Source organism: Eriocheir sinensis, chromosome 17 (genome assembly GCF_024679095.1).
Source record: "Eriocheir sinensis breed Jianghai 21 chromosome 17, ASM2467909v1, whole genome shotgun sequence".
Taxonomy (NCBI): domain Eukaryota; kingdom Metazoa; phylum Arthropoda; class Malacostraca; order Decapoda; family Varunidae; genus Eriocheir; species Eriocheir sinensis.
In genome coordinates, this window is record NC_066525.1 from 19796408 (window position 1) to 19815844 (window position 19437).

General features: G+C 49.3%; 1 long non-coding RNA gene across 1 annotated transcript; it reads left to right on the plus strand.

The window, feature by feature from the left end:
* Window positions 1–2292: 2292 nt before the first annotated feature.
* Window positions 2293–4098, plus strand: LOC127000105 (uncharacterized). Its single transcript, XR_007753785.1, has 4 exons — window positions 2293–2648; window positions 3072–3160; window positions 3541–3699; window positions 3831–4098. It is a non-coding gene; the product is annotated as an uncharacterized LOC127000105 (long non-coding RNA).
* The last annotated feature ends 15339 nt before the right edge of the window (window positions 4099–19437 follow it).

Consider the following 19437-nt stretch of genomic DNA (forward strand, 5'->3'; position numbering starts at 1 on the left):
AGACTCAGTGAACACTCAAACACAGTGCTACACATTACTGAGACACAGTGCCACACACTCAGTGTACACGCCACACACAGACTCGGTGTACACGCCATACAGACTCAGTGTATACGCCGCCACACACCACACAGACTCAGAGAGACACGCAAACACTGTGTGACACCCCACTGGGACTACTAGCTGCCTCCTGGATTAACCACCGCCTCCTGGATCTACCACCGCCGTCTTGGATTATCCTACACTTGTGGATCTTTGTGTACAGTGCAGTGTGTCCAGCAACAGTTCAGTGCAGCGCGTCCCCAGCTACAGTTAGTGTCACAGTGTTACATACTAAGCGTTTAGTGTTGTGTTACAGTGCCTTTTTGAACACTGGTTCACTCCCCGAGCCACAGAGGCCCCTGGCACGTGCCAGCGCCTATAGTACACGCAGTTCGTTTTACTCTCACGGACTGCCGCGGCTCCTGGCACATGCTAGCGCCCCTAACTTTTCAACTCGCTGTGGCCCCCGGCTCGCTGGCATCTAGCGCCTTCCCACGCAGTCGTTCGACGCACTCACGACTGCCGCGGCTCCTGGCATATGCTTGCGCCCCTCAATTCTCAACCGGCTGTGGTCCCTGGCACGCTGGCATCTAGCGCCTTACCACGCAGTCATTCGACGCCCTCACGGACTGCCGAGGCCCCTGACACGCTGGCAGCTGGCGCCTTTAATACACGCAGTCGTTCTACTCTCACCGACTGCCGAGGCCCCTGACACGCTGTCAGCTAGCGCCTTCACACGCAGTTCCCTCGACGCACTCTCTGACTGCCGTGGCCCCCGGCGCGTTTACGCCAGTGCCTTTCGCCCATCTCCACGCCGCTCGACTTCACCATACCTGACGACGACATGCAACTCTTCCTCTACTACGGCGGTGTCCTTCAGAGCACCACTCTTCTGCTCAGGACCCGTCTACGTGGTTCGCGATTCGGGAGTGCGGATTCAAGCCTTCCAGGATCTATTAAACAGCCAACCACTCAACTCACCGCAGCCCACCTTACGCAGCCCACCTTACGCAGCCCACTTCACGCTGCTCAACTCCTCGCTGCTCAACCCCTCGCTGCTCAACTCATCGCTGCTAAACACTTCAGCTCGACTTACCGTAGCTGTCCTCACTGCGCTACTCATCTCAGCTCGACTCACCGTAGCTGTCTCCTACGCGCTACTCACTCCAGCTCGACTCACCGTAGCTGTTGTCACCGCATTACTCACTCCAGCTCGACTCACCGTAGCTGTTGTCACCGCATTACTCACTCCAGCTCGACTCACCGTAGCTGTTGTCACCGCATTACTCACTCCAGCTCGACTCACCGTAGCTGTTGTCACCGCATAATTCACTCCAGCTCGACTCACCGTAGCTGTTGTCACCGCATTACTCACTCCAGCTCGACTCACCGTAGCTGTTGTCACTGCATTACTCACTCCAGCTCGACTCACCGTAGCTGTTGTCACTACACTACTCGCCCCAGCTCGACTCACCGTAGCTGAACTACTCAACGCAACTCGGCGCAACTTACCGCGCACCTCAACGCAACTACTCAGCGCAACTTACCGCGCATCTCGACACAACTCTACACAACGCTACTCATCGCAACGCATCACCGTCTGCCACAGCGCCCCAGCACCAGGGAAGATTTCGTTCCTCCTTCCTCGTCACTGGGGGGGAGTAATCTGTAGCAGTCACCGCTCAAATTCCGTGTTCCTTCCCCTTAGTGAAAAGAAAATGGGGTGCTGCAAAGAGAGACTAAGATTCTCAGTGTTTTCATGTAATGTCCATCGTCACTGTGTCTGCCAGTCTGTCTTGTCGCGTCTTCATCGTTAACTTTCTTTGTATTCGTTTACCTTTGACTGTCCGTCCACGTTCTCTTGTTGTCCACCGTTACACATTGTTCCACACATACACCAACACTTAAATGTTAACCTACACAAACAACATTCACACAAACGCATACACAAACAAACACCTATCCTATGTGTTGTCCTTGTCGTGATGAGCTGTGTAAGTTTTGTCTAATAAAGTAACCCTGGCGGATATGATTTTCTCTATCCGTGAACCGATTAGCACTTAGAACACTCGCTACCACCAACAAGACCGGTGATATCATTAACACGCACTATTTGCCCGACCCAGCGGCCTGTGGCTTGCCTTGGTGCACCCACCACAACCCTGATCCCTCCCACCAACTTCAGTTTCCTTACCAGACATTTTTTTTCTTTGCAGAACACGACTTTGTGTCCCAATGGCCACCACTGGTTTTAGTGTCGATGGTAGGCATTGAGACAGCTGCTGTGCTCTGTACTTCTTTCGTCCTTGGTGCCGCTGACTTCAGGACTCCTTGGTGCATCCCTCTAATGTGTATATTATATTATACATGTGAATGTGTGAATGTATGTCGTTACGCCATGGCACAGCGGCGCCAGGACGTTACACGTAGACGCTACGTTGTGCTTAGGAGGTGCTTCTTGCCGTGGGAACGGTGTTGATTCAGCAAGCCTGGTGCCCCGGCCCGCTCCTGCGCCGGGAGAAGCCGGCAGATATTAGCGGGCGGCGGGCGAGAGCAGAGGACTTCTCGGGGTGTGCGTACGACTTACGACTCGTCCACAAAATACTGTAACTATTCTGTAAGACTGTTGATATAGTTAAAAAGCCTATATAATTGTTTAAACTACCAGAGAGAGAGAGAGAGAGAGAGAGAGAGAGAGAGAGAGAGAGTAAATTAAGTGAACTCAAAGTGACCTTAACGGCTCCGCTCGGCCAACACATAATACACCTCACTTAAGTAAAGGTTATTGTGTTGTCTCAACCACTTCAATCAACTGGAGAAAGCAGGCAACGGTACACCGGACCTGACGTGAGATAACAGTTCGCGCCTTAACCCTATACTTCCCACCCGGACGAATTCGTCCGGTAATTTATAACAGGACTCTATGGGCAATACACTGCATATATGATCTTGTTTCCCAAGCCGACGAATTCGTCTGGTATTTGTGCATCCCGCCACACGTGACTCCGCCCACTTTCTATTGTTTACAGCTCAGTATGCGCCTGACAAATGAGGGAGGTGGACATGCCTGATTTTGCTGCAGGCGCTCTCATTTATGACCACATGGATGAAATATCAAGTAAGTTTTGCATATAGAAAAAATCAGAGAAGTTGTTGAATAGTTATACTTAGGTGTAGTATGTATAAAATCAGAGTTAGATAAAGTTTGTAGCTTATACAATAGTATTAGTTTAGCAGACGAGTTCGTCCAGTTGGGAACATCACGTTCCGTTTTCTATTATACCTACTCGATAAAGAAAATGTACATATATTTATAATCTATTGTTGATACATATTATATTGTAGGCTATTGTTATGTACTATATCATTGTCATTCATAGAGCCTAGAGTTTATTATTATTATTATTATTATTATTATTATTATTATTATTTTATTATTATTATCTATTTATTTATTTATTTATATTGTTGTATTATTATCGTTGGTTTCTATTTCAGATATCCCGTCGACTACATTTTATGGCAGACAGATTGACAGGCTACGTGCAAGAGATCAAGAATATGCGCAAGAAATCAACCTAGAAAATGAAGAAAGTGATGTGGAACCTGAAGAAGAGGAGGTAGATGACCCTGTCATGCCCACAAATCTACTCACTGGTAAGTTGAGAATCTTTCTTGGTTGAATCATGACCTGCAATATATATATATATATATATATATATATATATATATATATATATATATATATATATATATATATATAACTTCCTTTCTTATCTTTTTTCTAGATACAGCACAGACTGAAGATATTCATGCTGAAAGGGCTACCTTTGATGCAGAAGCATACCTGCCACTCTCAGAAGATGATACTGTTGTTTTGGAGGTTGCAGAAGCTACAGTGGACAATGAATTTCTAGTTCAGTTCTAGTTAAGGAGTTGAAAATGTTATTTTTTTACTATATCAGTATTTGATGCAAAATGACATCAAAACTGCTTTATATGTACATTGTAACCACTGTTTAACAAAAATAAACACTTAATCAAGTCAAAGACGACTTTACCTTGAATGTAGAAATACTTGTTTTCTTTTATTAAGAAATTACCCATTATTCACTGTGCCCATATGGACGAATTAGTCCTCTAATTCTGTATCATTTAATATATGTAATATGATGAAAAATTCAAAATGATTAGATATTATTGATGGAAACAAATGCAAAGAACAGCAACATTATTTTTTTCTCAAAAAAAAGGAAAACTTGGGAAGTATAGGGTTAAACATAAAAACTTAAAAACAGCTAACAAAAAGGCTAACAAAAGTGGTGAACAGCGGTTTCCGGACCATCCGAAGTGTTCAATCAGTGTTATCTTTCTCTCTCAAACATATTAACAGTCGCAGGTGGGGTCAAGGGGCAGACAAAGGGGAGTGCAAAAAAACGCTGACAGAGCCCGCTCCCTTCCTCTGCCTTGCTGTGTCGAGTAGGGGTGGGCAGGTAGCGGTACCAGTACCGGTACTAACGGTACCAGCTGAACGGCACGGTACCGGTACCAGATTGCTCGGATTTATTTATTGGATTTATTGATAATTCTTCATGTCCGATTTTTTTTTAGGTTGCTACTAAATATTGTTATTGTTATTAGACTATGATCGAGTACATCCATAATAACTATACATGCTATTTTTTTATCGAAAAAATAAATATTCACTTCATTCAGAGAGAGAGAGAGAGAGAGAGAGAGAGAGAGAGAGAGATCACCACTCAGTGAGTGGATATCTCGGTGATATGGGTACTCGATCATAGTCTAATAACAATAACAATATTTATTAGCAACCTAAAAAAGAAAAAGAATCGGACATGAAGAATTATCCAGTAACTCCAATAAATAAATCAAATAATAAAATAATGGAAACGGGAGCTGTGATGGAAACGAAAAGCAGGACAAAATGGTGGGAACTTGGGGAGACGGTCAGCGAGGAAGTGACTCAGCGTCTACACACAGGGCCCATACCGCGTGATACCACATGGAGGCGGGCGAACTAAGATCCAAACGGTACCGGTACTAGCGGCAATGCGCAGTGCCGAGTGATCATGACGCTTCCCGGCACCGGGTACCGCGAGGAATCGATTCTTCGCGGTACCCGGTACCGGTACCTGGTACCGCGAGGAATCGATTCTTCGCGGTACCAGGTACCGGTACCTGGTACCGCGAAGCCTTATGATCACTCGGGTGCCGGGAAGAGTCATGATCACTCGGCACTGCGCATTGCCGCTAGTACCGGAGTACCGGATGTTTAATATTTTTCCTGAATTGTGAACATTGTTTGCATTTTAGGTATACTCATTAATTTTATTTTCTCCTTTCTTGTGTGTTTTCATCATGCTAAGTATTCACTCATTATTCTTTTCCCTCTTTTTAATGCCTTTTGGAAGCATCTAGGGTGAGTGAGCACACACTTAGCAGTGTTAATTTTTCCTTTTACCATATTTTTCCTCATGAAGCCTTATTTCCCTAATGCCTTTTTTTTTTAAATGGCAGGTCAATCTGATCCGGAATTAGAAACTTTGACCAAGGAATTCCAGATGTTGGTGCAGGATTCGGAAGCGACCGCCGAGGATGACAATTTCCGTGTCCTAAGGAGCGGGTCAGCTCATGACAGTGTCCCTTCCTCCTCCTCCTTCTTCCCTCCCGCATGATAACAAAGGATCCACAATGGCTACTAACACTACTAAACTTCTGCCGACTACGGCATCAGTCAGAGCTTTCGCAGGCAATAAACCGGATTACAGTGCGAGAGACTTCATCCTACAATGCGAGGATGTAATGAACAACTCATTTGTGTCAGAACCGGGAGATAAAATCTCCTTCATTAGGTCCAGATTAAAGCCGGGAACAGAAGCATCCGCTCTTATGTACACCAGCGCGTTCATGGAACCGCAACAAACCAAAGATTATGCCCAGTTTCGGTCACATTTTCTGGAGTCTTTTGGGGAAGATGTTAGGCACAGCCTCGTCAGAGGTGTTAATGTAGCTGTGACCAAATTGATTTCAGCTGTGGAGAGTAAAGGGCTTTTTGCCGGACAAGTAGACGCCTATCGGTTGTCTACTGATTTGGGCTCATATTTGAAAGCTGGTGGCTGGACAGAGGGAGAGAATATGTCTCTATCTAATGTACTCAAATTTCTGGAATTTTTCATGTACATGGCTGTCATCAAGGGTCAGTTTCGAAAAAGTTCTTTATCCCTAGCCTACGGCCCCACTGACAAGTTGCACGATTTCGTGCTGAAGATTAAAAAAAAAAAAATTGAGGAGAAAGACCACTGTTCCCACTGTAGTCGCTGTCGACCAGAAGGCCGCAAATGTTAGCGCGTCCTCATCGGTGGTGGCGTCCGCCACCGAAAAGCCTAAGCGCCACTGTTCATACTGTCAGCGCGACGGTCATAAGGTTGACTATTGTATAAAACGTCAGCGGGATCGCAGGGCTAAAAGGGAGAGGGGAGGCTCACCGATGTCAGGCAAATATGCTTCTCAGAAGACCCCGGCCGCTTCAAAAAGTCGAGCCGAGGGCTACAACACTGGCAAGTTCTGTTTTATCCACGGTACTGGTAGACACACCACAGAGGAGTGTTTCTCTGTGCTACAGTTAAAGAAAGAGCCAGCAGGAAAGTTCGTGAAGAAATTGAGACTGCAGTGCAGGCTGACAATAGTAGCTTGTATGAATCTGTTGTGGCCTCGTGCAGTCAGCCTGAAATTATGGCGCTTAGAGTCAAGTTGGGTCCGCTACAAGGGTCATTTGCGGTCGACACCGGCGCTGCGGTTAATGTGTTGTCAGAAAGGACGTACATGGCTTTAAAACTCGCGTCGCGGGGAGGCCGCTACCAGCTACGACCCTCTGACCTAAGCCTTTGCGGTGTCACCGCCAACAGGTTTAACATCCTTGGGTTGGTGAGTTTGCCAGTGAGTATGGGACGAAACACCCCTGTCATGCGTTTGGATTTTTACGTGACGTCAAACTTTTCTCTGCCGTCTGACGGTCTTCTTGGGTTGTCGTCTCTGAGGTCTAACCGCATGGTAATACTTCCAGATAGTAATACAGTAAGGTTTCAAGGGAGATGTTTCAAGGCCATGGATCAACCTGTGCGCCTCGCTTCTCCCTGGGAAAGAAAGGAAACACCCAGCAAGGGTCGGGAAAGTGTTTCTCCTGAGTCGGTAGTGCATACCGTGCCGACTCTTTCCACGGTGCCAGTGCATGGCGCGGGCACCAACTCACTTCATGATCAACCACCAACACCACCTGACGTTTTCAGGGGATGGAAAAATGTCAATGCGATAGTCGTAGGGAGTCATGAAATTCCTCAACGAACCGCAATGCACGTCCCCGTGTCAGTCCCTAACGCCACCGTAGGTTGTGACATCTGCCTAGAAGGGCCTAGTCGTGTCAACACGCTAGCGATAGAGTCCACCCTTAACACGGTACGCGAGGGAAGTAGGACCGTAGCTTTAGTGGTTAATGCCACTGGCGGTCCAGTTAAACTCAAAAATGGTGTCATTTTGGGTCGCGCATTAGCGTTCGACGGACAGGTGTCCCCAGATCCTTTAGAGTTAAAGCGGCCTTGTTTCGGCGCGGTGGGTCAACCTGCCGCCGGCGACAAAACATGTCAGGCCTCATCTATCGATTCTTTAGTCAAAGTGGTCGATTATCCCGAGCTTAAGGGCCCGCTTCTGAAGCTTTTACATCAGTATCGTGATGTCATTGCCCTGCCCGGTGAACCTTTAGGTGCGACTGATACGACAGAGCACAAGATTAGGGTTAAACCCAACACCGAACCGGTGTACACTCCTGCATACAGACTCCCACACAGTCAAAGGCAGATTGTAGATGAACAGGTTAAAGATATGTTAGACCAGGGTGTTATTCAGCATTCCCGATCTCCGTGGAACTCGCCCTTGTTTCTACTCCCTAAAAAGGACGGAAGTTTCAGGCCTGTCATCGATTTTAGGAGAGTAAATGAGGTGACTGAGGATGATAGGTACCCTCTGCCCGTTTTAGGTGACTTGTTAATGTCCCTGGGGCAAGGGAATACTATTTTCAGTAGTCTTGACCTTTTAAGTGGGTACTGGTAGGTGCCGGTGGCAGCTGAATCCAGAGAGATTACAGCCTTCAGTACCCCTAGCGGTCATTTTGAATGGTTAAGGATGCCGTTCGGCCTCAAAACCGCACCCATTACTATTCAGAGGATGATCAACACATTGTTCTCAGACATGATAGGCAAAGAAATCTATGCATATTTTGATGATTTAATCATCTGTAGCAGGGATGGCGGCAGTCACCTAGCTAAACTAGAAGCAGTTCTGCTTAAACTTAGAGGCGCTGGCCATAAGGCCAGGCTGACTAAATGTATATTTTTAAAGCAAAAAATCACCTTTTTAAGCCACACTGTTGATGGAGATGGTACCCACACTATGGACGATAAAATATCGGCCATAAAGAATTTTCCGCAACCCCAAACCGTCGAAAACGTTCGGTCTTTCCTTGGGTTGTCCGGCTACTATAGGCCTTTCATACAAGGTTTTGCCAAAAGTGCTTCGCCTCTAACGTAACTTTTAAAGAAAGAGTTACCTTTTCATTGGAATGCCCCACAACACAAGAGTTTTACAGGCTTGAAGTCAGCGTTAATCAACGCTCCAGCCTTGGCATTGTAATGTGTATATTATAACATACATGTGAATGTATGTCGTATCGCCATGGCCCAGCGGCGCCAGGACGTTACACACAGACGCTACGTTGTGCTTAGGAGGTGCTCCTTGCCGTGGGAACGGTGTTGATTCAGCAAGCCTGGTACCGCTGGCCGCTCCTGTGCCGGGAGACGCCGGGCAGACGATAGCGGGCGGCGGGCGAGAGCAGAGGACTTCTCGAAGCGTGCGTACGACTTACGACTCGTCCACAAAATACTGTAACTATTCTGTGAATATATTTAAAAAGCCAATACAACCATTTAATCAACCAGAGAGAGAGAGAGTAAATTAAGTGAACTCAAAGTGAACTTAACGGCTCCGCTCGGCCAACACATAACTAAAAACCTATTGTGTTGTCTCACGACCTCTATCAACTGGAGAAAGCAGGCAACGGTACACCGGACCTGACGTGAGATAACAGTTCGCGCCTTAAACAAAAAACAAAAACAAAAAAAAACAAAAACCAGCTAACAAAAAGGCTAACAAAAGTGGTGAACAGCGGCTTCCGGAGCTTCTCCGAAGTGTTCTATATGTGTTATCTCTCTCTCTCTCTCTGAACACTTAACACTTAACGGTCGCAAGTGTCGTCAAGGGGCAGACAGGAAAGTGTGCAAGAACGCTGACACAAGCCGCGCCATCCCCCCTGCCCCGTGCGAGTCGAGTCAGCACACTCCACCACACCGCCCCGCGCGCCCCGCACCTCCCCGCGCGCCAACATCGCCCCACTGTCGGGGATCCTGCTTCCCAATTCTGGGACGCCCACTTGTCTGCTTACGACACAGCCATTCGTGGGTGGGCGCTTACCTTCGCCAGACCAGGGCGGACTTTTGGCGACGACCTTGGTGGAGCGTGGTCACTCCCCCGCCCATTCCTCAACGCTGCCGGGCGCCGACTTCTCCCGCCCATTCCTCCCCGCTGCCAGCCGCTGCCGGGCACTGCCGGCGGTCTCTCGATCTGGCCGCTCCAAGGACGCGGGGACAGCCAGCCAGGGACGAGGGCAAGCCAGCAGAGGACGAAGGAGTGCCACGGGCATCTTCACATTTTTATGGTATGCACATGCATGTAGCTGACACAACACTAATTATATTAATACACCACTTGTTGATGACATTTCAGGTGATTTTTACGTGATTTGTGTGTCTCCGTGTGGAGCCGTTTCTAGTTTCCCTTAGTCTGTTGACTTTTATTCTAGTGCGGAGGGATGTTCAATATTTTTCCTGAATTGTGAACATTGTTTTCATTTTGAGTATAGTCATTTATTTTATTTCTCCTTGCTTGTGTGTTTTTATCATGCTAAGTATTCACTCATTATTCTTTTCCCTCTTTTTAATGAGTTTTGGAAGCATCTGGGGCGAGTGAGCACGCACTTAGCGGTGATACTTTTCTTTTACCATATTTTTCCTCATGAAGCCTTGTTTTACTAATGCCTTTTTTAAATGGCAGGTCAACCTGAGAAGGAGTTAGAAACTTTAACCAAGGCATTTCAGCAGTTGGTACAGGATTCAGAAGCGACCGCCGAGGATGACAATTCCCGTATCCTAAGGAGCGGGTCAACTCATGACAGAGTTCCTCCTCCTCCTCCTTCTTCTCTCCCGCATGATAACGAAGGTAATATCTTAACTAACCAAGAATCCACAATGGCTACTAACTCTATTAAACTTCTGCCGACAACGGCATCAGTCAGAGTTTTCGCAGACAATGAACCGGATTACAGTGCGAGAGACTTCATTCTGCAATGCGAGGATGTTATGAACAACTCATTTGTGTCAGAACCGGGAGATAAAATCTCCTTCATTAGGTCCAGATTAAAGCCGGGAACAGAAGCATCCGCTCTTAGTTACACCAGCGCGTTCGTGGAACCGCAACAAACCAAAGATTATGCCCAGTTTCGGTCACATTTTCTGGAGTCTTTTGGGGAAGATGTTAGGCACAGCCTCGTCAAAGGTGTTAATGTAGCTGTGACCAAATTGATTTCAGCTGTGGAGAGTAAAGGGCTTTTTGCCGGACAAGTAGACGCATATCGGTTGTCTACTGATTTGGGCTCATATTTGAGAGCTGGTGGCTGGACGGAGGGAGAGAATATGTCTCTATCTAATTGTTATGCCGGACGTATTACTTAGGTTCCTTGTCGCCGTCAGGAGACTCCGTGGGAGGGAGATATGTCAACACTTTGCACAGCTTCTGTAGTTTAATATTCTTCCTTAGTAGTACACTTCACTCTGACTCTTTACTTACCACTAGCTTACTATGACTGGGACTGGGCCTCTCTCGCCCTCTTCTCCTATATATATCCAGAACAGTACTGTCTAGAATGTTTCAGTATATTTTAGATCATACAAGAACATGTAGCAAAAATATATGCGAGTTGGCAACACTTCCCGCCTGGCGTCTGGCCGCGCCCCGCGGGGCGCGGACGGCTCGCCTTTATCCCCGCCCCTTTGCTCGTTTCTCCGGGAGCCTTCTAGAGGCCTATGGTCGCCGGGGGAAGCTTCCAGCACAACAATATAAATACAACTCGTACAGAGTATCGTCCTAGAAACAGCGAGGATGGTGGTAGTTGTACTATATGTCTGATTCAGCCTTGTTCCCCGCCCCCCTGCTCGTTCCTCCCGGAGCCTTCTAGATGCCCATGGACGCCGGGGGAAGCTTCCAGCACAACACTATCCCCCCCTCTTAATTGTGATCGTCCCGATCACACACTTAACTATATACAAACATAAGAAAATTAATCAAAAACATAATAATCATCGTATCGCTGTGGACGCCTGCGTTGTCTCTGTCTTCTGCTCGGTGCCTCCTGCGCGTCTGTCTCCTGGTGTGCCTCGTCATCGTCCGCTTCTTGGGGTGTCCCTGGAACATCTGCCGAAGCCGGGAGGTTATCTCCCTCGGCTGAAAGGTCCAGAAGGCCTATGTCGTCGTCGACCTCCTCTTGGTCCTGGACGTCCCTTGCGTTTTCGTCGGCTGCTGGGTGTCTGTAGTTGTTCCAGGTGTAGTTTCCCGGACCGTGGTACCTCCATAGGCGGTTGACGTGGACAACTTTCGGCTTGGTCCTTTCCGTTCTCCGGATTCGGTAAGTCACGTCGGAGAGGCGTTCTAGCACAGTATAAGGGCCTTCCCAGGGGCTCTGTAACTTCGGAGACTGTCCTTTCTTCCTCTGCGGGTTGTAAGGCCAGACTTGGTCTCCTTCCTTGAAGTCAACGTGGCTTGCCCTCATATTGTAACCGCGCTTCATGGCCTCCCCGGAGAACTTCAAGGCACCACGGACTTGATGGTGCACCTCTTCCAGCCGTTCCTCTAGTTGACGGGCAAAACTGGAGGCGTCCCTTGGAAGGCTTTCCCCAGGAGGCCTTCCTGTCAGTAGGTCCACCGGCAATCGCAACTCACGTCGAAACATCAGCTTTGCCGGTGAATACCCCGTAGTCTCGTGGGCGGCAGACCTGTAGGCCATGAGGAGCGCAGGCAGCTTCTGATCCCATGAAGACTGATCATTGTTGCACTGCTTGGCCAACTCCTCGCCCAACGTCCAATTAAACCTCTCCACCATTCCATCTGACTGTGGGTGCAGAGGGGTGGTCCGGGTCTTCTTGATACCCAGGAGCTTGCAGCACTCAGCAAGGACTGTTGACTCAAAATTCCTTCCCTGGTCGGAATGGAGCTCGTTAGGCACACCGAAGCGACAGAAGAACTCCTCCACCAATACCTTAGCGATGGTAGTGGCTTCCTGGTCAGGGATGGCGTAGGCTTCCAGCCACTTGGTGAAGTAATCCATTGTGACGCAGATGTACCTATTTCCGTTCGTCGTCAGAGGCAAGGGTCCTGCTATATCCACTGCCACCCGTTCCATGGGGGCTCCAACCTGGTATAGTTGCAATGGGGCACGGTGGCGCTTCTTGGGGCCCTTCTTTGCACAGCACACCTCACACGCGTGACACCATTCTTCCACGTCCTTCCTCATTCCAACCCAGTAGAACCTTTGGCTCAGGCGACTCAGTGTCTTCTTTACCCCAAGGTGTCCGCTGGTGATGCTGTCGTGCATTTCTTTCAAGACGCCTTCCCGGGACTTCATAGGTAGCACCGTGGACCAGTAGTGGTCAAGACCATCATGAGAGACCCAGCGTCGCTGCAACACCCCGTTGTCCATCCGAAGAGTGTCCCACTGAGTCCAGTAATTCTTGGTGGTAGGGCTTTCTCTCGAGATTACTTCCCACCCAGGTCGCGTTGACGATTGACTCAGCCACTCCATAATTGGTCTCAGATCTCGGTCTTCCTTCTGCAGTTTTTCCAAGTCTTCCCATGGCACCTCCGCTGTTTGTTCCACTGTAGTGCGGCGGCACATATTCTGGACGCTTTCCCTCTGGAGGCAATGTTGACACTCAGGTAGGCAGGGGCGCCGGCTCAAGCTGTCCGCGTTACCGTGTGTTAGCCCAGATCGGTGCACAATAGTGTAGTGATGCTGCTCTAGTTTACCTATCCAGCGAGCAAGCTGGCCCTCAGGGTTTTTCAGTGATTTCAGCCACCGTAATGCAGCGTGATCCGTGCGGATGGTGAAAGTTGCACCGTACAGGTAAGCATGGAAAAAGTCAAGGCTGGGGTGAGCTTCTTGCTGAAGTAGGCCACAACCCGTTCCATGTCGGCACATGCCTGGGACAGCACTCCACCAATCCCCTCATCACTGGCATCACAATCCAGTATAAAAGGCTTAGAGGGGTCTGGGTAGGTGAGTACGGGCGAGCTGATGAGGGCCTCCTTGAGCTTCTCAAAGGCAACCTGAGTTTCCGCTGTCCACTCAAACTTGCGCCCCTTCTTCGTCAGGAGGTGCAGTGGTGCAGCAATCGTAGCGAAGCCTTTCACAAACCTGCGGTAGTATGAGCACAACCCGAGGAAGCTCCGCAGCTCCTTCACGTTGGTGGGTGTCGGCCAGTCCCTTACCGCAGCCACCTTCTCAGGATCAGTGCGTACTCCAGCCTCGCTCACGATGTGTCCCAAGTATTGGACCTCCTTTTGGAACAGACAGCATTTCTTCGGGCTGAGCTTAAGGTGTGCAGCTCTAAACCGGGCGAAAACCTCTGATAGCCTTTTCATCTCCTGCTCGAAGGTCTGGCCAAAGACAATCACGTCGTCGAGGTAGATGAGTGCCGTCTTCCAGTGAAGTTCCTCCAGCACCCTCTCCATCAGCCGCTCGAACGTGGCCGGCGCGTTGCACAGGCCAAAGGGCATGACCTTAAACTGCCACAGGCCTTGACCGTAGGAGAAGGCTGTTTTCTCTTTGTCCTGCTCCGCCATTTTGACTTGGTGATACCCAGACTTCATATCCAGTGTTGAAAACCACTTGGAGCCCACCAAGGCGTCGAGCGTGTCGTCGATCCGTGGAGTGGGTATGAATCCTTGATGGTGAGATCGTTGAGGGCTCGGTAGTCCACGCAGCACCTGAGGGAACCGTCCTTTTCCTGACGAGCACTACAGCAGACGCCCACGGGCTGCTGGACCGCTCGATTAACCCTTGTTGCCGGAGATCATCCATTACCTCATCCATCTCCTTGCGACGGGCTGGTGCCATCCTTCGAGGAGCTTGCTTCACTGGGCGGTGGCTGCCTGTGTCGATGTGGTGCTCTACCAGGTCCGTACACCCCAAGTCCAGGTCTCCTGTGGAAAACACATCTGCATTTCTCACGAGAAGCTACCAGAGCTGTTCCACTTGGGGTTCCTCTAGACACTTGGAGCTCCTGTCAAACAGATCGCGCAGGTAGTCAGGCAGCTCCTCCTGGGGCTTCGTCAGGGTTCTCCTGCAGACACAGGTTCTTGGTTTCTGGTCGATCTCTTGGCACAATCCCACCATGGTCCCTTGTTTTATTTTCTTAGGGCTGAAGGAGACATTGGCCACGACGACAGGCACTTCCGCTGCAGCAGGGTCTACCAAAGTACTTCCTACAATCACCCCGTTTTCTACCGGGCATCGACTTCCACTCTCTACCACACACAGGCTAGCCGGGGGCACCTGTAATTTGACAGGGTAACAGCATCTCCGACCTCGGAGGAATAATGGTGGTGCGCTTGACCGTCACTGGCAGGTCTTCCTTGTTCACAGTCGTCAGTGGCACCTCCTTCCTCCTACAGTCAGCTGCTTAGCGCGGAAGTCCAGCTCGCACCTGTGGGAGACAAGATAATCCATACCTAGGATGCAGGGGTCATCCATGTCGGCCACGTACACAGAGAGGAACTCTTCCTTTCCTCCGAGCTCAAACTTCACGTCCACTGGGCCTCTGAGCTCTGCGTAGTGTCCTGTGACTCCGCACAGTCGATGCGGCGTCTTAGGAAGCCGACGATGACTCACCACGTCAGGCCGCACCAATGTGCGTTCCGAGCCTGTGTCGACGACCACAGGCCACAACACTCCGTCAACCTTGCCCTCCACTTGGCAGCTTGTCATGGTGGTTCTCCTGCACACTGATATCTTCGGGGCATGTACAGGACAGACTGGTCGTTGCCCCCGTGAACCAGTCCTTCTTAGTTTCCCGAGTGGTGGTCCCTCGTTGGGGGCACATTTTTCCCGACACTCATTCTTCCAGTGCCCCTTTTCTCCACAGGTCTAGCACTTGGGTCCTTCCCTGGGCTTCTTCTTTGCGCCACCTTCATATTCCTTCTTCCTCTTATAACATTCGTTCTCCTTGTGCCCAACCTTCTCGCAGTACCAGCACGTTCCTTGGAACCTGTCTGTGTCGCTGACAGCGCCCTTTCGTGCCCTAAAGCCAGAAGTCGAGTCGTCCCTGAAGCTTGATAAGCTAGACCTAACAAAGGACTCAAACTCCATGGCACGTGCCAGAGCTTCCTGCATTGATGTTGGCTTAGCTTGGTTCACTTGTATCTTCAGCTGAGGGCTGTCCAGGGCATCGATGAATTGATCACGCAGCAAAACCGTCAGCAGGTCAGGGGTGGCACCTGGGTATGCCTTGTGCGCCATGCTCTCAAGGTCCTGAACGAGTTCCTGGAGAGACTCGCCGCGCCTCCTGTTGCGGGTTCTGAACCTAACCCTGAAGAGCTCGTTCTGGTGCTTGGTCCCATATCGTTGCTCCAGCGCCTGTGCCAGCCCGCTGTAGCTGCCCTTTGTCGCATTGTCGAGCTGAGCAAGGACCTCCAGCGCCGCCCCTTTCAGGCTAGTGGCCAGCTGTACCGCGCACTCTTGGTCATCCCATCCGTTCCGAGCTGCCAACAGCTCAAACTGAGCGCGTAAGCCTCCCAGGAGACCTTGCCATCAAACTCCTGAGGCTTCTTTCTAACAGGCGAACCCAGCAGACCCATGGGGCTGGCGGAACTTCTTGCGGGGATAAACTCAGGCGAAACAGGGCTCAAACTACCCCGGATTTGCGTAGGAGAAGCATCTTGGGTACAACTAGCCCCTGCAGGCACTGGCTGTCCGTTTCCAGCCAAGCAGTCTTCAAGGGCCTTCACTCTGTCACTTACTTCTAGTATTTCTTTGTGTGTCGTCTCACGTCACACCTCCATCGCTTGTTGAAGATTTGTGTGTTCTTTCTCCACTTCTATCAGGCGTTGTCCCAAGTTCGTGGTCACATCAGTCATTTCTCTTCGCACTGATTCACTTCCATCTTGTACTGCTTTTAGCTGTAGCTGTAATCCCGTGAAGCGATCTTCTAGCTGTTCTTTGAGTTCTTGGAGTGTTCCTTCTTGTTGCTGCTGTGCGCTTTCTTGTTCTTTGAGTTCTTGGAGTGTTCCTTCTTGTTGTTGCTGTGCTCTTTCTTGTTCTTTTGAGTTCTTGGTGTTTTTTCTTGTTGTTCCTTGAGTTCTTGGAGTGTTCCTTCTTGTTGTTGCTGTGCTCTTTCTTGTTGTTCTTTGAGTTCTAGGTGTGCTTTTTCTTGTTGTTGCTGTGCTTTTTCTTGTTGTTCTTTGAGTTCTTGGAGTGCTCTTTCTTGTTTCTCCCCCTGTAGTCTCAAGGCTTCCAAAAGTTCAGTCAACATGTCGTCCCTCTGGGCAGCTTGGGAACGAGTCTCCATGGCGAAAACAAATGCCTACACTCCTGACACCAGTGTTATGCCGGACGTGTTACTTGGGTTCCGTGTCGCCGTCAGGAGACTCCGTGGGAGGGAGATATGTAAACACTTTGCACAGTTTCTGTAGTTTAATATTCTTCCTTAGTAGTACACTTCACTCTGACTCTTCACTTACCACTAGCTTACTATCACTGGGACTGGCCCTCTCGCCCTCTTCTCCTATATATATCCAGAACAGTACAGTCTAGAATATTACAGTATATTTCAGATCATACAAGAACATGTAGCAAAAATATATGCGAGTTGGCAACACTTCCCGCCTGGCGCCTGGCCGCGCCCCGTGGGGCGCGGACGGCTCGCCTTTATCCCCGCCCCTTTGCTCGTTTCTCCGGGAGCCTTCTAGAGGCCTATGGTCGCCGGGGGAAGCTTCCAGCACAACAATATAAATACAACTCGTACAGAGTATCGTCCTAGAAACAGCGAGGATGGTGGTAGTTGTACTATATGTCTGATTCAGCCTTCCAGCAACTCTTAATTACGGTTTAAAAGCTTTGTGAGACTGTGCAGGTCTACGCTTGCTGGTCTGAGCATGCACCGTTCACGAGAGACCAGTGTTTGTAAACAATTTTTGACGGTGGGGACGCCAAATAACACAACACCGGTTTAGGCATTTCTAGTATTAACGTCCATATGTACGTGTCAACGTGTGGTTTTAAGGTTTTGTAAGTTTCCTAAAATACAGGTCATGAAAATCTGAATTCATCAATGTAATTCTATCTGAAATATCAATATATAGTATCGTTTTCGCCTATCGGACTTATCGCAAGCTAGTATCGGAATTGTGGATTTATATCGGATATCGGTTATCGGTTATCGCCTATATTTCTGTCTCTAGTTAACGAATATCGGTTATCGCCGTTAAGGTTTTTCATTATCAGTTAACGGTTATCGGGAATAAGGTTTTCTGTTATCGTGCCCAGCTATGTAGTGCTACTTACACATGTATCCTTTCCCATCTAGTGCTTGGGCAATGTTCTCCGTCCCCACATTTTATTGTCTTATTGTCCAGGGGGAGGTACCGCCCCCTCCCTTGTTGTGCTTTCCTTCTTACCATTGTATCATTTTAGTTTCATGGTGCTACCTACACATGTACTAATAGTTGTATAATCTCACACTGCCCTGCCTGGGGGTTGGGATGGCATGTTCCTCCCTTCTCCCTTGTTGTTTACCTGCAACAAAAAACTATCAATCAATCAGTTGTATAATCACACTCTGTACGGCCTGGGGGTTGGGATGGCATGCTCCTCCCTTCTCCTTTGTTGTTTTACTTGCAACAATAAACTATCAATCAATCAATCAATCAAAATACGCGATAATCGGAAAATAGGAAAACCTGAATATAGTGTTAGGAAGAGAAAAAAAAGAAGCAGATCAGATCAAAAGAAGAAGAAAAGAAAATACGGAAATAAAAGAAAATGGGAAAAATATGTAAATCAGAAAAGAGGAAGACATGAAAATCTGAATATAGGTACACAGAGTACAAAGAGGAGAAGGGATAAGAAGAAAATAGGGAAAAAAAAATGGGAAAATATGTAAATCAGAAAAGAGAAAATAGGAAAGTCTGAATATAGGGAGACAGAAAAATCAAAGAATCCAGAAGGACCCAAGAAGAAGCTATACAAAGAGGAGAAAAAGAGTAGGAGGAGGTAGCCAACAAGTCTCCTGTGACATCAAGATCAAGGTCGAGGTCCGCCGCGCGCCCTGAAGTGTTCTGGCAGTGCTTCTCGTGGAGGAGGAGGAGCCCCTCGGCGTCCAGGCCCCCAGGGTGAGTGTGCGGGTGGTGTGGGGTGCAGGAGGGCCAGGGTGTGGACGGGCTGCACTTGGGACTGGAAGGAGCGGAGGGCCAGGGTGTGGACAGGCTGCACTTGGGACTGGAAGGAGCGGAGGGCCAGGGTGTGGACGGGCTGCACTTGGGACAGGAAGGAGCGGAGGGCCAGGGTGTGGACGGGCTGCACTTGGGAAAGGAAGGAGCGGATGGCCAGGGTGTGGACGGGCTGCACTTGGGACAGGAAGGAGTGGAGGGCCAGGGTGTGGACGGGCTGCACTTGGGAAAGGAAGGAGCGGATGGCCAGGGTGTGGACGGGCTGCACTTGGGACAGGAAGGAGCGGAGGGCCAGGATGTGGACAGGAAGGAGCGAAGGGCCAGGGTGTGGACGGGCTGCACTTGGGACAGGAAGGAGCGGAGGGCCAGGGTGTGGATGGGCTGCACTTGGGACAGGAAGGAGCGGAGGGCCAGGGTGTGGACGGGCTGCACTTGGGACAGGAAGGAGCGGATGGCCAGGGTGTGGACGGGCTGCACTTGGGACAGGAAGGAGCGGAGGGCCAGGGTGTGGACGGGCTGCACTTGGGACAGGAAGGAGCGGAGGGCCAGGGGGTATTATTCTAGTGTTTGCCCATACTCACCCCTCGCAACCAAAATTGGCTAGGGGGCCATTGAGACTTTGGGGAATGCGGTGGTAAACATGCCTCTTTTCAAGTTATGCCTATCCCCTGCCCTATACAATCTTGGGGACCTGCTGCTGCTGGGGATGCTGCAGTTTCAATTACTAATTATAACTTATTCAGAAATGACGTTTCTGGTTCAGTTCATAAACAT